At 48.5% G+C, this 18,279-nt stretch overlaps 1 pseudogene; it reads right to left on the bottom strand.

The window, feature by feature from the left end:
* Positions 1-4,756: 4,756 nt before the first annotated feature.
* LOC129023814 (EOLA-like protein) lies at positions 4,757-13,723 on the bottom strand (annotated as a pseudogene).
* Positions 13,724-18,279: the final 4,556 nt, after the last annotated feature.

Here is an 18,279-nt window from a genome sequence, read left to right as displayed (position 1 = left end):
CCCACTCAACAATAAAATCTTTAAATTGCTTCAGTCATCTCTTACCCTCCCCCTGGCCTTCTTGCCTGGCAGGGCTATATGAAAGAGAGATGAAACTGTTTTTACAGAAAAACACTGTCATACAGCATCATGAGAACAGAAAGGCCCATCATGTTTAGGAAGCAGTCAGGAAGAAATCCTCCATTTCCAAAAGATTCCAAAATGGGTTTACCCCTTTTCATCCTGCTCATTTATGCAGTGAGCAGTGTAGAACAACAATTTAAAAAATAATAATCCCTCCCTGGGCACAGCTGCATTTGATAATCCTACTGCCTGACTTGTAGGCCAGAAGCAAGGAAAGAAAGTAGCCAGGCTGTCTGTCCACTTTCCCAAACTGAAACTAATGTGGATCGCTGGACACAAGTCACCAGCAGTGGACATCACAGAGAGAAGGTCTAAGACTGATCTGTCACAATTGGGCAGAGGGATCACAATTCTTGTTGGGTGCCCTCCCTCAATGTGCAGCTTTTGACAGCATTACCAGTAAAAAATGCAACCTGTCTACATCAAAAATACAGTGTTCATGAACAGCTCCACTCTCGCTGGCCCCACCAGAGAACAATCCCCTCATCATGGGCATCTGCAAGAGATGCAGACAGTCCAGGACAGCATCTAGCTTGTGACAGTTTCAAATTCCAGAGAGGGGTGTTCAAAACCTACCAGGATCACAGGGTCAAAGACCGCTCCAGTGCATCGAGCTATGCCTGCTTTCTGTTCAGCACAGCTTGACATAAGTCTGAAACAGCCCAGAGTGGACATTTTTGGGTTTTAGCTTAGAGTCGAGAAAAGCCTATTGTAATTTGTGACTTCTGGGTTCCAAAACAGTCAGAGAGTTTTCTATTGCAGCAGGAAAGCTGAGATGCTTCAAGACCAGACAACAGCAGCATTCCATGTCCCAGTGAGAAGCCTGCCTGGTGTGCTTTTCTAAGGCCTTCTAGCCTTATCAGTTTAACAGTCCAAACAGACTCCCTAAAATCACACACCTCAGCTCAGACAATCATCAACCTCTAAGTGCGAAACTCCAAGTTAAGCAGAGTTCATTGCACACTGTGCAGGATTAGGGGGTTGATCAAGAAAAATGCTATGACCAACCAGGGGCAGTTACCACACAAACAACTTTATTGGGTGGTGCTTGGATAGGATAGCAGAAGCGGGGACATCCTCAGAGCAAAAGACTATCTAGAGTTTATGGGTGTGGGATCACCATCAAATGGGGAGGAAGGCAAGAGAACTGCTGGGGGAGATGGAAATTGGAGAAGGAGCTTATGGGTCTAAGTGATGTGTCTCAGCAGCTAGACAGTGTCTTGGTCTTCTAACCACAAGGCTCCATCTTATCTATGGTTAGCACATGTGGGGTGAGGTTTACCAGGGTATGAAAGCCAGGAAGGCCTCCAATGCCTAACAATCTTCCTGGTTGAGCTATGTTGAAAACAATTTAGAAGTATGAAAATCTGAGTTTTATGCTGGTGGACTTCTGAGCCAATAGGTCTCAGTGTGGAGGAGAAAAACAATAGAGAAATGTCAGTGGTGTTTCAGGAGAGCTGAAATGCTGCAATGCCCTTTGATATCAACATCCCAAGTCTAAACGACCAGCAAGGATTTCCTCCAACCTAGGGGTTATACACACAAGTCACCTTTGGTACTTTTATAGAACACAAGCTGAAAACTTCCTTTAAAATCCCTGAAGATGTATCTCTACCTGGAGGCTGCCTCTCTTTTCCATATGGACTTCCTTTTTCCAGGGATCCCAAGAGGCAAGAATTATCACCTACAGAGGCTCTATGTCCTATACTTGAGTTTAACACACACACACAGTGTGTGTTCAAGCATTAGATATTAATTCAGAATAATTTTAACCTAATTGCTCACAAACATTGTTACAAAAGGCTTTTAAGATACTGTAGAAAAGAAAACCAGTGTATTTTACTCTGAGCAGGGCAATAGGATAAATTAATTAATTTTTAAAAACGTGCATGGCCAGGTGTGGTGGCTCACGTCTGTAATCCCAGCATTTTGGGAGGCTGAGGCGGGTGGACCACAAGGTCAAGAGATCGAGACCATTCTGCCCAACATGGTGAAACCCCGTCTCTACTAAAACTACAAAAATTAGCTGGGCATGCTGGCACATAATCCCTGCATGTAATCCCAGTTACTCGGGAGGCTAAGGCAGGAGAATCACTTGAACCTGGAAAGCGGAGGTTGCAGTGAGCCAAGATCACACCACTGCATTCCAGCCTGGCTACAGAGAGAGACTCTGTCTCAAAAAAAAAAAAAAAAAAGCAAATTATGAGCATCCAGGTGTCCCTGTCTACAGCAAGAGTGGAAAGATGGCTGATAAGCAAACCAAGCAAAGCCTCCTTTAGAAAGACTCATTAACTCAGGGGCCTGTGTGAAACAAACTTCAGGGGATGCCACTGCTATGGACTAGCCTCCTTCCCTAAGCCCCGGCTGACCAGACACAACCAGAATGGGGTCACTTGTGCCGAATGCCACGTAATTATACTGAACTTTCAAAGGGGCCAATTAAAAAAAAATACAAAAATACTCAGAAGATTCAGTCAACCTGAGTCAGTGTTATAAGCGTGTCCCCTCATCTTTAACTCCAGAAGGAAAGTAACTTTGAAATAACTGTGTTGGTCACTTTTGTACTGCTATAAAAGAATACCCGAGGCTGGGTAATTTGTCAAGAAAAGAGGTTCATTTTGACTTGCATTTCTGCAGGCTGTACAGGAAGCATGGTGTCATCATAGCCTTCTTGTGAGGGCTCAGGAAGCTTCCATTCATGGCAGAAGGCAAAAGAGGAGCTGGCATATCACATGGCGAGTGAGAGAGCAAGCAAGAAAAGGAGAAGCTGCCAGGCTCTTTTAAATAACCAGATCTCATGTGAACTCACAGACAGAGAGAACTCACTCATTATTGTGAGGACAGCAGCAAGTTATTCATAAAGGACCCACCCCCATGACCCAAACACCTCTCCCACTAGGCCCACCTCCAACATTGGAGTTCACATTTCAACATGATATTTGAAGGGCACAAAATACCCAAGCTGTTTCATTCTGCCCATACCCCCCCAACAAATCTCACATCATTTTCGCACTGCAAAATACAAGCATCCCATCCCAATAGTTCCCCAAAAGTCTCAACTCATTTCAGCATCAACTCAAAATTCCAAAATCTGAGACTCAAGGCACGTTTCTTCCAACTATGAGCCTGTAAGATAAAAAAACAAGTTATTTACTTCCAAGATACAATGGTGATCCAGGCATTGGGTAAATATTCCAATTCCAAAAGAGATAAATCAGCCAAAAGAAAGGGGCAACAGGCACCACACAAGTCTGACACCCAGCAGGGCTGTCATTAAATCTTAGAGCTCCAAAATAATCTCCTTTGTCTCCATATTCTGCATCCAGGGCACAGTGATGGAAGGGGTGGGATCCCAAGGCCTTGTGCATACCCATCCCTGTGGCTTTGCAGGCGCAGCTCCCATGGCTACTCTCACTGGTTGGAGTTGAGTGCCAGTTGCTTTTCCAGGTTCAGAGTACAAGCTGCTGGTGGCTCTACCATTCTCAGCCACCTTCCCACAATCCCACTCAGCAGTAACATGATTAGGACTCTGTGCAGAGGGGCTCCAACCCCACATTTTCCATGAGCACTGTTCTAGTAGAGTCTCTCTGTAGGAGCTCTACCCTTGTGGCAGGCTTTTCCCTGGGCACTCAGGCTTTTCAACACATACATCCTCTGAAATCTAGGTGGAAGCTGTCAAGCCTCTTTCACTCTTGCATTCTGTTCTCCCGCAGACATAACACCATGGGGAAGCCACCAAGTCTTATAGCTTGTGTCCTCCAAGGCAGTGGCCTGAACTGTATCTGGGGCACTTTGAGCCATGGGTGGAGCTGGATCAGCCAGATGCAGGTAGCAGTGTCCAAAGGCTACAGAGAGCAGCAGGGCCCCAGGCTTGGCCCCCAAAACCATTCTTACCCACTAGGCTTCTGGGCCTGGGATGGGAGGGGCCTAGTTTTCTGAAATGCCTTCAAGGGCTTTTTCCCATTGTTTTAGATAGTAACACTTGGCTCCCTTTTAGTCGTGCAAATCTCTCTAGCAAGTGGTTCCTCAGCATCCTGCTTGGTTTCTTCTCCGAAAATGCTCTTTCTTTCCCTACAACATGGTCAGGCTGCAAATTTTCCAAACTTTTATGCCCTGCTTCTCTTTTAATTATAAATTCCAACTTTAAGTCTTTCCTTTTCTCCTACATCTGAGACAGGTTGTTAGAAGCAGCCATGGAACATCTTGAATACTTTGCTGCTTAGAAATCCCTTTGGCCAGATACACTAATTTATCACCCTTAAGTTCAAACTTCCACAGATCTCTAGAGCATGGACCCAGTGCAGCCAAGTTCTTTGCTAAGATATAACAAGGGTGACCTTTGCCAGTAAATTCCTCATTTCCATCTGAGACCTCATCAGCCTGGCCTTCATTGTCCATATTTCTGTCAGCAATTTGGTCAAAACCACTTAACAAATCTCCAATAAGTTTGAAACATTCCTGCATCTTCCTGTCTTCTTCTGATATCTCCAAACTCTTCCAACCTCTGCCCATTACCCAGATCCAAAGCTGCTTTCACATCTTCAGATGTCTTTATTGCATCACCCAACTCCTGTACCAATTTTATATGTTAGTCAGTTTTGCATTGCTATAAAGGAATACCTGAGGCTAGGTAATTTATAAAGAAAAATGTTTATTTTGGCTCATGGTTCTGCAGGGTGTACAGGAGGCATGGCACTGGCATCTGCTTCTGGTAAGGGCTCAGGAAGCTTGCAGTCATGGCAGAAGGCAAAAGGGTAATCAGCATATCACATGGCGAGAGAGAACAAAGAGCTGCCAGGCTTTTTAAAGCAACCAGATCTCATGTGAACTTAGAGAGTGAGAATGTAAGGTTAGCCGAGAGAAAGGACGAGAGAGAGAGCCCCAAGTTCAGGCAAGCCTTTATTAACCTGTCGGCTGCCCCCTTAACAGTCAAGGAAAGCAGCCCCAAGCTTACAGAATGAGGGGTTTACATTGGGGCAGGGAGTTTGAGGGAGTCCTTTGGTATGGCTGCATCCCGGGGTTGTTTGCTGGTTAATTCTGCCACGTATCACCTTGTGATGTTTATGGTACTGGAGGGTGTAGCTAAAGTTTGTTTATGCTTCCCACAACCTCCCTCTGTTCGGTCTGGATGGTTTGTAATTGGGGTTTGCTTTATCGCAGCAAGGCCTGATAGATAAAGTCTTCTATCAGGCTGGCTTCACTGCGGTGCCTAGATAAGGGCTTGGAAATGTAAAAAGGTTTGGGGGAAGGGTGGGCAGCACGGAGAGGTTTGGGGGAAGCATTGGCAGTACCAAGAAGCTCTTTGGGGTGGTTTGTACCTAACAGAGAACTCATTACCACAAGGACAGCACCAAACCATTTATGAGAGATCCACCTCTGTGACCCAAACACCTCCCACTAAACCCACCTCCAACATTGAAGGTCACATTTCAACATGAGATTTAGAGGGACAAAACAGCCAAACCATATCAATGACTAATCTGCTCTGTTTTCTGTTTTTGCTTTCTTCAGCCATTTTCTGCTTACAAAGACAACTTCTTCTGCTCAGATCATTGAAACACTCATTGTACTTGAGTAAGGTTGTAAGTCTGAGAGTCTGACCATGTGGGCCTATTCTGGCCCTGTTGCTTCCTCACTGCGGAACTTGCACCATGGCTCAACCCCTCCATGGCCTAGCTTGGCTCATTGGAGAAATGGACTCATTCCTAATATCCACCCAAGAGATGAGTGTGCACAGTAAATGACACAGACTAGCAGAGCACTTAGCACAACGGATTGACTATGAGTTGTCCAGGTCATTGGCGTTTTGAACAAAGAATTGAACAAAATGCATAAAGTAGCAGAGGAATGAAATGCAGGAACAAAGCAGTGAAAGCAGGAATTTATTAAAGTGAGAAAGCCCTCCACAAGGTGAGAGTGGGTCTGAGCAAGTGGCTCAAGGGCCCAGTTACAAAGTTTTCTGGGCTTTAAGTACCCCATTTGAGGTTCTTAATGACTACCCCTTATCTGGATGAAGGATTTGGTCTGTGGCTAATTAAAGGCTGAGGTGAATTGGCACCCTATGCAGATGAAGGGATGGTCCCTGCTTGGCCCACGGTCAACAAGGCACCCTCCCCTCCCTTTCCATCTGAGATGTGGTGGAAGAGGGATGGTTGTAGGGAGAGTAGCCTCTGATCCTTTGTTACTCAGCATGGAGAGATGGGGTTTTTGTCTTTTGGTTTAGCTTTAGGAAGTTTGTGTTAATCAGCCTTAGGTTTCCTGTCCCCAGACCGAGGTATTTTCCTTTTGATCCAGCTTTGGGAAGTCAGAGTGAATCGGCCTTAGATTTCCTGCCCCCAGACCCTGGTGTTTTCTCTTTTAGGAAGTTAGCACAGAGTGGCCTTAAGTTCCCTGTTTCTAGAACCTATTTTCCTGTCTCAATAGGAGCTCACAATAATTGTTCTGTTATCACTGTTCTAATGTAGAGCCATGTCCAAGGATGCTAAACCCCACTGAGCTCCTGGTGACATGGAACTTTCTTCATCCAACATGTATTGAGGGCCACATTTGCACTGTGGTCTCAGCCATCCTCATGGGCCTCTTAGTCCAGAGGGGAGACAGCTCATCAACATGCCCAACCTCATAGGAGTTCAGGATCCACCCAACCAATGGTGGAGAGCTGTGCTGGGCCAGCCCTTGGGAATAAGCCTTGCCAGCTGACCTCATGGAGTGACCTGGACCCTGACAAGCTGAGTGACTTCTGGGTTGAAAAGGGCATTCCCATAGGGGAGGCAGCACAAGCACCCTTACCAGCAAGGAAGTTCACAGTGTGCTCGGTAAATAGCACCAGAGGGAACCAGAGGTTGATGCAGGGAGACCCCCTGAAACTATTGCTATGGAATAAAAGATGAAATGCTCCTGATTATTGTAAATACATAATTGCATGCAGGATTGTGTAAAGACAATGCCAGGTTGGACTGCCAGAATAAGCCAACAGTGCGTGATGTGCTTTCCGCTGCAGACAGCCTATGAATGGATGTGCAGTCAGGGAGGTTTCACATCACCAAGATTCCTATCCTAGAAAAGCAGATGTTCATAGCTCTGGGAATGGAATGTGACCCTTGTGGAGAGCCTATAAACGGATGCATGAGGAGCGCCTGTCCATATGGATAAGATAGGGCTATAAACGCCCTCATCTTGCCACGGCTCTTCTAGGCCTCTTTAGGTTTAAGGCATACTCCCTTCTGAGAATTTCTGGTCTAACCGGTTGTCTAGCTTCACATCCTGTTTCTATGGATTGTTTGTAACCAGCTTTTGCTGCAACTGTTACTGCTGATTAATATCTTGCTAATCATAGGTCATGGAAAGACTGTGTTTCTGTTTTAAGGCTCTGTTAGAAATTACTGATGCACACACTATATCGTAAATGTTTATCCCTGTATACTGTACTTCTGCATACAGATGTTATGTTAAAGAATTACTTCATCCCCATGTGACCATCTCACCTCATAATCAAATGACCCTAAATCCCTCACTAACCTACCCCTGCCCTCACTAAACTTAATAATAAATGCTGGTATATCCAGTGTGTTGTTGGCACCGTGGGACCAGAAGGCGGTGACCCCACTGGACCCAGATTTTGCTATCTTGCATGTGTCTATTATTTCTCGACCTGCCGATTCGCCTGAGAACAAAGAGAGAGCACTGTTGCATTGCAGACTGCTGGCCAGATCCCGCAATAGGTTGAGAGTTGTCTTACCCAGGACCCAGCATCAAGCAAATGCTGAGTGAAGCAGGGTTAAGGGCAGGTGGCATGGTGGATACCTGAGTGTGTGAGAAAGAGGAGCCCAGTGGCTAACGAGGCTGGGAAAGGAAGGCCTTGGAGGTGTGAGGAGTTGGTGCCTAAGCAACTGACAAGTTCCGAGCCACAGTTTAGAAAGACTCCTCTGGGGTGGGATGAACCAACTGCAGGGACACATCCTGGAGCCCGGGAGAGATCAGCAGGGAAGAAGATCCTGAGAGGCCACGGGGAGGATGAAGAGGGCCTGGGGGATCATGTGACAGGCAAGGCCTACACAGCGAGTCTTGGCCTGTGGCTGGCCTCATACCTTGGGGCCCCACCATCAAGACCTCAGCACTATTCTTGATTGCTGCATAGCTACAAAGAAGCTGCAGTGAGTCAGCACTGAGACCACTTTCCACAGGGCCACTGGTCCTCATACCATAGTCAGCTGTGCTCTGCTTGGGTCGCCTGACCATGATGATTTCATTCATAAAGCAGCAATGCAGAGGGGCCATCTCAGGGGCTTTTGGAACATGGAATAGAAGACCAACCATTTTCCTCAAAGTGGCTTGCAGGTGGCAGGTGACTCATAAAGAATGTCTGAATGGTTGCTGAAGGTTGCAGAGCTGATCTTTGGGGACTGAGCAGGCTTAGGTGGAGGAGGCTGGATTTCCCACCATGACTCTTCTTGACTAGACTTAAGTCAGTGCCCTGAATATTCCCTCCAGGGGACAAGAGGAGCTTGATGTCTTAGACTCGAAATCCCAGTGTACATTCTGTGACTTAAATCAAAGGAGAATGGTCGCTAATGGTCCTATAGAAGCCACATGACATAGTGTGACTAAATCAAATCAATACCAGCTCTTGGCTGAATGCCACCGTGTAGTTTCCCTAGTAATTTTCTTCGCGATCGTTCCCCTCCCACCAAATGGCCAAAAGCCTTTATATAAGTAATCAGCAGAGTTTATAAGTCCGCAAAGGCCACAACAATGTCATTCTCAGTCTTAAGAATTCCCCCATGAAAAAGCACTTTGGTATGTAAGTGAGATACCAGCTGTATAATTGAATACTCAAGGATCCTCATTTAGAGATGTCACCAATGGCCTCTATTTTAATATTTAGCCTCAGAGTGTGTGTGCCTACAGGTTACACTGAGTCCTTGAACAAAGCTTTGTAAACCTCTTTAAAAAGCTTGGTGACCATGAACCAAGCCTGCATCCAGGCATTGGGGGCACCATGAAGGATTAGAGAGCCCTGAGATTGAAAAGCACCTTGGAAGAGCCTCTTCCAACCCTCTTCGCACTCAGGGCCGACCCTGAGTGGGCAAAGGGTGCTACTCAGTGGGACAAGGACCCAGGGTCCTTTCAGTCTAGGGCCTTTCCACTGTATCACTCTGTCTCCCTATACAGAGTGAATATTAAGAACAAAGGTGTCTTTAATGGCTAGAGAAAATGTATCACCAAAAAGACTGTTGTATCCTCTCATCCGGGATTGAACATGGCTTTCATTTGGGTTTTCTCCCTCCTCCTGCCCAACCCAACACACGCTCATACGCTCATCTGTTTTCAAATACATAATGATGGCACTTTTGTGCTGGATTACTTTAATCAGGTCTAACTAGACAAACAGAAACTTTTCTTAGGCTAGTCTGTGTAAAGCAGGCCTCAGAAATGAACATGTCTTCACCTGATCCAAATCCAGATTCCAGCGAGGTTTTGGACAGGCACGAGGACCAAGCCATGGGCCAAGATCCAGGCTCCCAAGATAACTCACCACCAGAAGACCGAAACCAACGCGTGGCCAACGTGGAAGACAACCACAACCTTTTTAGGCTTTCCTTCCCAAGAAAGCTTTGGATGATTGTGGAGGAAGACACATTCAAGTCTGTGAGCTGGAATGATGACGGAGACGCCGTGATCATCGAGAAGGATCTCTTCCAGAGGGAGGTTCTTCAACGGAGAGGTGCAGAGAAGATCTTCGAAACAGACAGCTTGAAGAGTATCATTCGCCAGCTGAACCTCTATGGATTCTGCAAAATACGCTCAAGCAACTCTCCAGGAAACAAGAAAATGATGGTAAAGTAGAAAGCATTTCTGTAATCCCTTTTCTCTCTTTCTCAAACATATCTTCATAGGACACCAATATAAATAATACGCCGTAAGAGCTTAAGTGTCAAAGATAGCATTTTAAAATGTGAAACATTGTTTATTGAAAGATGAAAAGTATAGAACTTAAAAAGTATGGATTTTGATATTAAACTACAACCCCCTTAGAGATAATGTAAGCATCATATTATGCAGACCTGCATATTACCTCTACGGGGTTGCAGTTTAATATCAAAATCCATGCTATTTATATATTACTGCCTTAATCTATGAATCGTTTATCTTTAGTCAGGTCATGCTGTAGAGCATAACCACACTTGCTGCCACTTACAGCATTCTTTTCTCCATTGCAAAACAAAATCACTATTTTGAGAGGTGGGAAAGGAATAATTTATCCCAGAACAACTAACATGTTTCATTTTGTTTCAGATCTACCGCAACTCCAATTTTCAGAGAGACAAGCCCAGGCTCCTGGAGAATATCCAGAGAAATCACCGCAGAAACACCGCTCAGCAAGCGACCCGTGTCCCAACTCCAAAGAGAAAGAAGCTGGTAGCTACAAGACGCTCCCTACGTATCTATCACATCAATGCCAGGAAAGAAGCAATCAAAATGTGTCAGCAGGGAGCCCCCAGTGTTCAGGGACCCAGTGGCACCCAGTCCTTCAGGCGCTCTGGCATGTGGTGGTCCAAGAAGAGTGCCACTAGGCATCCCCTGGGAAATGGGTCCCCTCAGGAACCAAATGGCCCAAGTTGGGAGGGCACCTCTGGGAATGTCACATTTGCATCTTCTGCTACTACCTGGATGGAAGGCACAGGGCAAGTGCCTAGTAGTCTGGTTTACCCAGATAATGGTAGTGTAATGTCTTTGTACAATATCTGTTACTACGTTCTGTTGGCCTCCCTCTCAGTCATGTCTCCAAATGAGCCCTCTGACAATGAGGAGGAGCAGGAAGGCTCCTCAGATGACAAGTGTAGGCTATGTGAACAGTTCAGAAACAATGCAAGTCCATGAACTCACAGGCCACTAATGGCCCATAAAAGTTGCCATTTTCTAATGAGAAACACATTTTTGGTCTTAATAAAGAAAAACAAAATTCCATGGAAATAAATAATAAACAATTTAAATGAGAACTGTTGTCTGTGTGTTTTTTTTTTTTTTACCTTCTATATTATACACATCTCATTGGCAGAAGCCACGGGAGGCTGGAAATCCTGTCCAAGACAGGCTTTGGTCCCCATTGTCCTCGTTTATTTGGAGAAGCAGCATTTTCACACACTCAGCAAAGGATGTTGCTAGGAAGTGTCGAGGCCAAGCCCAGGAAGATCCGGTCCCCTGAGATTGGCCTGCTGGCCAGGAGAAAGAATAGACTCCTGATTCCAGCAATATCTTCCTGTATCTTCAAAAAGGAGATTGTTTCCTCACGGGTCCCTCCCAATGTTGCCAGGAAGTGTCTGATCAGCAGCTCAGCATCCCTAGCCTAGCATCCAGGGGCCTCCAAAGAGGCCCACTTGAAAGTCAGGCCACCCCGTCTGCCATGGGATGTACGACCACCATAACATCCTGGCTCAGAAGAGAAGGGCCACTGCAGTCAATACCTGGGGGGAAATGCCCATCATCCTCATGGATAACAACTAGAAACTTTGCTAAATCACCAAAAAAAAAAAAAAAAAATTACTACAAAATAAAACAGCACCACTGATCACATTTCCAAGTTAAGCTCACTCTACTAGAGCTGTATTTTGGATGTATTGCTAGGATAGGAAGTAGCTGTGTGATGCAGGTAACACACATGCTTCAGAAACTGACAGACACTTTCACAACAGAATGAGAGTAACCTGAAAGGACAGACAGCTGCTCTAAGTCTGATGTCCTCTTCATCCTGCATGAGTCGGTTGATTAATAGCTAGTCACTACCAGGCAAACATTCAGTGCCAGGTCCCAGACTTTCTGTAATGTCGCCTGGATGCTAGTTACACATTTCATGAGTTTTGACCAGACCAAATCAGGGGAAAACATAGAACGAAGCCTCAAACACTAACCAGTCATCTACAACACATTTATTTGTACAATCCAGAAACTAGCAGGACCAAAATTAGAAGCAATGCTGAGACATTTACTGGCAGCTTTTCCTTCTACCCTAAGGTCAAAGTACTTGAGACATTGCCTGTGTGTCTAAAGAGGCATCACATAAGGAAAGCCCCACCCCCTACTTCCTTCACCTAAGCAAAGAAACCTGTTTACATGCACAGTGCTTAGTGGGTGGGATTCTCCAAAGCAGTGGAAATTCAGATTTAACCTAATGTATATAGGTCTGCGTCATGCTGGCGAATTGAAGGTGTCATGATTTAGCTGGTTTCTCTGGAACATTCCTTTCAGGAGCCCACACTTGTCACACTTCATGCCCCAAAGGGATCAGGTGCTCTGGGATGTCTACCTGGAATACATCCTTGCCTCCTTTCCTAGGTATGGGCTCCAGTAACCACCCGGGGTTTGAAATCACTGTCAGGTACTTCTGCTTCAGGTTGGTCAGTACAGCTCGATTTTCTAGTTCCACAACCTCATCGGGAGTCAAGTCTTCGGGGCATTGCAAAGTTTCCCCGATGTCAACGAGTCCTGTACATAAAGAGAGATACAAATGAATGCCTTTCACTTCCATAGCCCAAGGCCTGCCCATGTGACAACACAGTTACTCAAAGTCACAATCAATAGACAGTAAGACGGCATCAGTAAAATGACAAGAAGGGAGTCAAGTCCTTCTTCCGTAGCTTTGATAACGAGCCAAACCCGATTCAGGAAATGCTGGGAGAGGCAGGGGGAGGGCTCCAGAAAGGCAGAGGAGAGGGCCTCGTCCTCATGAAGCCACACAAGTAAGAGGCAGGTCCAAGCCAGACTTTTGAGGGCAGTGGTTGCAGATTGGAAGGGCACCAGCCACTGCCTGGGAAGCTACAGGTGATGCCTGAAAAGGTCACCAGGGGACAGGTGCTGATGTCGGGCCTCAGTCACCTAGAGGTTAGGGGACTTGCCCAGGGTGCTGTGAGTGGTGGGGCTGGGGCAGGTTCATGAAGCCAGGCAGGCAGCCCAACTCTAGAGGTCACCTGACCCATTCGGCGGGCTGGGCTGCTTTTCATGGTCTCTGCCACACATGTGCACGCATACACGTATGCACAAACACACACACACACACAGCCAAACACCACAAACACCATGTGCACATGGACCTGACCAGGCTTCTCACTGAGATCAGAAATAGGAACTGAGGCCCAGAGCGGAGAAATGATTTACCAGAGCTCGCGGAAGCTAGGTATGCCAACCCCCAGCCCGAGGCCCTTGCTGTCCCTTTGAAGGTGTGTTGCCGAAAGGAACTGTGTTATACACGCCAATCAGTTCAGACGACAAGAGAAGCCCCCAAATTCCCAAGCAAGATCTTGGGTGGCAGCCCTAGGCGTTGTCTGCGCATTGGGTACATTGTCACTTACCCGCTATCACTCCTCGGCCAAACTTTTCCCCTTCCCTGAGCAAGGCCTGAATCTGAGCAGGAGTCATCCCGAACCTCTCCACCAGCAGCTCCCGCCAGGCATCGCCTTCCCAGTCCCTGTGAGCAACGTGGATGGCGATGGTACAGTTCCGCTGGCTGCTCAGCAGGGGACGCCAGCGTGTCTCCACAGTCTTGACTCCATTTAAGACAGAGCCAGCATTAAGGCTGCCGGAAGGAGAGGCAGCCAAACTTCATCTTCGCAGGCGCCCCGGGCCTCCTGTGGCCTGCGGAAGCACAGAAGCGCATCATACGCCAGCCCTCCAAGCTCACCTGCAGTGGCCTGACCTTCCCCACCCCCGTGTCTCTCAGATGGCCTAAATCGCACTGACCTTGATGGTCTGCTGCTTCCGTCTGTCACTGATGTCCAGCACCACAGCAGGCTCAAGGAAACGGGCTGGGATTCGGCTGACTCAGGTCCATCCCATGGAGTCTTTGGGGCGGTCCAGAGTAGGGCAGGGACAGCTAGAGGAAGGCACAGGCAGGACAGCATGTGGTCAGTGCTATGACAGAGGTCACCGAGCCCTAGGGCAACACAGAGGACAGAGGGCCCCCTCGGCCTAGCCAGAGTGGAGAGTCGGGGCTGGTGTTAGCCCTCTTCCAGCACAGAGGGACAGTCCCAGGCTCTGCTTCTCTTCTTTTCCCCCTGCTGTGCCTTGCCAACACTCTCAGTGCCCTGGCCCTGCCGCCAACAAGGCACTGACCTTCCCGGCTCCTACTCCAGGGCTGCTGAACCCACATCGTTGATATCCAATCTCAGCTCTGCTCTCAGGATGCACCGTGACCTCAGATGGCCCTTAGACATCTCCTCTCCACCCCTCTGGGTGCCACCTTCCTCAAGCCCCTTCCCCCACCACTGCTCTCCACTGTCAGCAGACGCCCCTGTCCCAATCTGAGCTGAGAAAAGAAGAATGATAATCAGAACAACTGGCAACCCCACACACATGCCTTCACGTGCCAGCTCTGGGATGGCATGATCCTCGGATCATCAAATTGAATCTTCAAGTAACCCAGCAGGGTCAGTGGTACTGTGAGGCCCACTCTATGGCTGAGGAGAATGAGGCACCAGCCCACAGTCACACGGGCTCTGGCTTCCCACAACTCTTGCCCAGCCTCCTGCGTGTGTGGCTTGGGAGAGGGTCCCCTCCTCTTGCACAGAGGACAGCCCTGTGCCTTGGAAGGAGCCCTGGGCTTGAAACCAGAACCTCAGCCCAGTCACAGACTCTTGAGATGCCTCAGTTTCCACATGGCTGTGAGGATGGGAGATAAGGCACCAAGAGCACCCAGCCCAGTACCTGGCACCTAACAGAACAGTCAGAAATAGTGGCTGCCCTCACCCCTCAGGCCTGTGGCCCCGCCCCCGGCCCCGAACTCCACCCTTGAGCTGCCCCCACTCCTCTCTCTGTCCTTCCTTTCAGCACATAAACGCAACCTCTAGTACGCTCTATGATTTTAAGAAAATATACCCACCCTCATGAGACAAAGCCCTGATAGGGCCAAAGCTGCCTGGTATTCACTCCTTTCCCAATCGGCAGTGCAGCCTTCTGAGCTCCAGATCTGCTTTTCTCCGGCCTCTGGGGTGAGCTGCCCCAGCCGAGCCAGTTGCCTGCTGTGCTCTGGACCCTGCTCCTCTGGCTCACTGCGGGCCCTGGGTGCCACCAGCCACCATCTATGCTCGCTCAGCATCCCTACTCTGAGCACATGCGTGCCTCCCGCTCTGCCTCCCTTCTCTTTAACCCTGAATAGCCGAGACCTCAGAAGAGCTGTCTACATGCACAGTGTCTACTTCCTCTCTGAACCTTCTGCCCCCACCCCCACCTTTCTCCCTTTATTCCCCACCCCCCCACCCACTCCACTGACTCACCTATCCCCACAAGCACCCATGGCCGGCCTCATGCCAGTCCTGTCTTCATCTTAGTCCATACTCAGCAGCCCCAGCATGGCTGGGCACACTCCTTCCCTCCTTCTGGGACCCCCACGTTGCTCACCGTCCTGCTCTGAATCACGTGGTGCAGGCCACCCCCCGTCAGACTCAGCCTTAGGTGGACAGGCCTGTACACACTCAGGACCCCAACCACCACCACCAAGTCCACCTCCCTTCCACCTCTGTGAGTGGCATCACCAGCTACACAGTGTTCCTGCCCCAGACCTAGCTGCTCTCTGCCCTCCCTCTCTTTCCCACATCTGCGGCCCACATCCCGTGGCACTGTGTCCAAAACCGACACTGAATCCGATCCCTCTCCATAATCTCTATGGCCACAATCCCAATCCAATGCCCTAAAACCCCCTGCCTTCTGAAGAAGTCTCCTGATAGCACCCCCACCCCCGCCTCAGCACTTGTCCTCTGCACTCTTGTGACCACACTGCCATCGGAACGATCTTGGTACAGGGACAATGAGATTATGTCACTCCTCTACTGAAACCTTTCAAGGGCTCCCTGCCCCAACTAGCACGGAATCCACACTTCCTCTCAGGGCACTCAAGGTCTCTCCTGATCTGGCTTCCCACCCCAGCCACGTCCTCTCCTCTCCCCTTTATTCACCACCCTGCAGCCACACAGGCCTTCCATCCCCTGAGGGAACATGCCAAGCTTGTTTCTACCTCAGGGCCTTTGTCAGTTGTGATGGGTTGCATTGTGTCCTCTTAAAATGCGTATGTTGAAGTCCTAAACCCCAGCACCTCAAAATGTGGCCTTATATATAAAAACAGACTCATTACAGAGGCAATCAAGTGAGACTGAAGCCATTAGGGCGGACCCGCATCCAATGTGGCTGGCGTCCTTATGAAAAGGGGGATTTCAGAGACAGTCATGCACACAGGGAGAACACCATGAGAAGATAAATGCAGAGATAAGGGAGATGCTTCTACAAGCCAATGAGTGCCACAGATTGCCAGCCAGCCGCCCGCAGCTAAGAGAAAGGGGCAGACCACATTGTCTTTCACAGCCCACAGAAAAAACGAACCTGGCCAACACTTTGATTTCAGACTTCCATCCTCCAGAACTGCGAGACAATGACTGTCTGTTGTTTAAGCCAGCCCCTTTATGGTCCTTTGTTTCAGCCATCTTGGCAAACTGCTGTTCCCAACACATCTCCACAGGATAGGGCATGAGTTTTCCATTTAACAGCACATCAAGCCCATTCTTTCCACCTGACAATCTTCATCTACCTTGTTTTTCACTGCCTGTGTGATATCCCATTGTTGGTCGTCTCATAATTTGCCTGACCATTCCTCCACTGATGGAGAGTTACAAGTTGCTTCCCACTTTTGCCACTAGAAATGACATTACCTCTAACGCTCGCTGTGTGAAGACATGCTGAAGGAAATGCCTCAGCCGCCTGGCACGCCCATCTAAGATGCTGATATCTGCCAGCAAATGACTTTCCACAAAGACTCACCCGTGTACCCTCCACCAACCCATCCATGGCGCCATTTCCTCACACACTTGTGGCCCCTGAGCATCATTATTCTCCTGATGGGTGACAAAAGATCACCAGGTTCCTTGGTTCTGGATTACTTCTGACAGAGGCCGAATGTCCCCCACAGGGCCTGGCCACTTCCATCGGAATATGTGGCTACAGTAAATGCCTCTTTTCTGCCGCCCAGTTTCTTAGCCAACCCTTTTCTCATCATCACCACAAACTCAGAACAAACGCGGACTGTGTGTGTGTGTGTGTGGAATCCCTAGTAGGAACTGATGTAACTGAAAAGGCAAGAAGGAGGCTGAGTCCCCTCTTACCTGGTGCTGCAGAGAGTACCTGCTTTACGGCCAGAGGAGGAAACACTCTTCCACTTAGCTTCTTTACCTGCACAACAAGGAAGATGAAGAGGAAAGGCCATTAAGTGCAAGCCAGCAAAGCTGGTTAATGGCCCTAGGAAGGTCTTCTACTCAGCAGGCATTGGAAACCAAGAAGAGCTGGGAGGCCTGGTCTTATCAGTAACACACATGTGCACATCACAGTTTGGTTCTGCTAATCACAGCAGTGGGACCCTCCGCACCTGTCTGGGTCAAGGACCACAGGGTGCACCAGCCCGCAGGGCAGAAAATCATTTCACCATGTTGAGCAGCATTCTTGCAGCCGAGCATGCTCCATTCGAAGGGAGAAAAATGACACTTCCCCTCCCATTGTCCCGGGGCGAGGGTTTGGGGCTCTAAATCCCATTGTCCTCAGCTTAATTCTGGGTAGGTCACGCTGAGCACGGCGCCACAGGCCACAGAGCTGCGCACCGCCCGGCCTCGGGTCCAGGCGAGCTCACAGCAGAAGGGTCAACGGGAGGCAGGGAAGACCGGACTGAGGTGGGGCCGCTGTGTGTGGAGCAGCACACGGGCTTTCTACTCGCAGACGCACGTCGCGGGTACACGCGCTTAGAAGGAGCGGAGCCGAGACCCTGCCGACAGCAGGGGATAGGAAAAGGCGCCTGGGTCCTTGAACAAAAGCTTTGTAAACCTCTTTAAAAAGCTTGGTGACCATGAACCAAGCCTGCATCCAGGCATTGGGGGCACCATGAAGGATTAGAGAGCTCTGAGATTGAAAAGCACCTTGGAAGAGCCTCTTCCAACCCTCTTCGCACTCAGGGCCGACCCTGAGTGGGCAAAGGGTGCTACTCAGTGGGACAAGGACCCAGGGTCCTTTCAGTCTGGGGCCTTTCCACTGTATCACTCTGTCTCCCTATACAGAGTGAATATTAAGAACAAAGGTGTCTTTAATGGCTAGAGAAAATGTATCACCAAAAAGACTGTTGTATCCTCTCAT

This window comes from Pongo pygmaeus, chromosome X, assembly GCF_028885625.2.
Source record: "Pongo pygmaeus isolate AG05252 chromosome X, NHGRI_mPonPyg2-v2.0_pri, whole genome shotgun sequence".
Lineage (NCBI taxonomy): Eukaryota > Metazoa > Chordata > Mammalia > Primates > Hominidae > Pongo > Pongo pygmaeus.
Note: the sequence above shows the minus strand (reverse complement) of the source record. Positions and strands in the feature narration are given on the sequence as shown.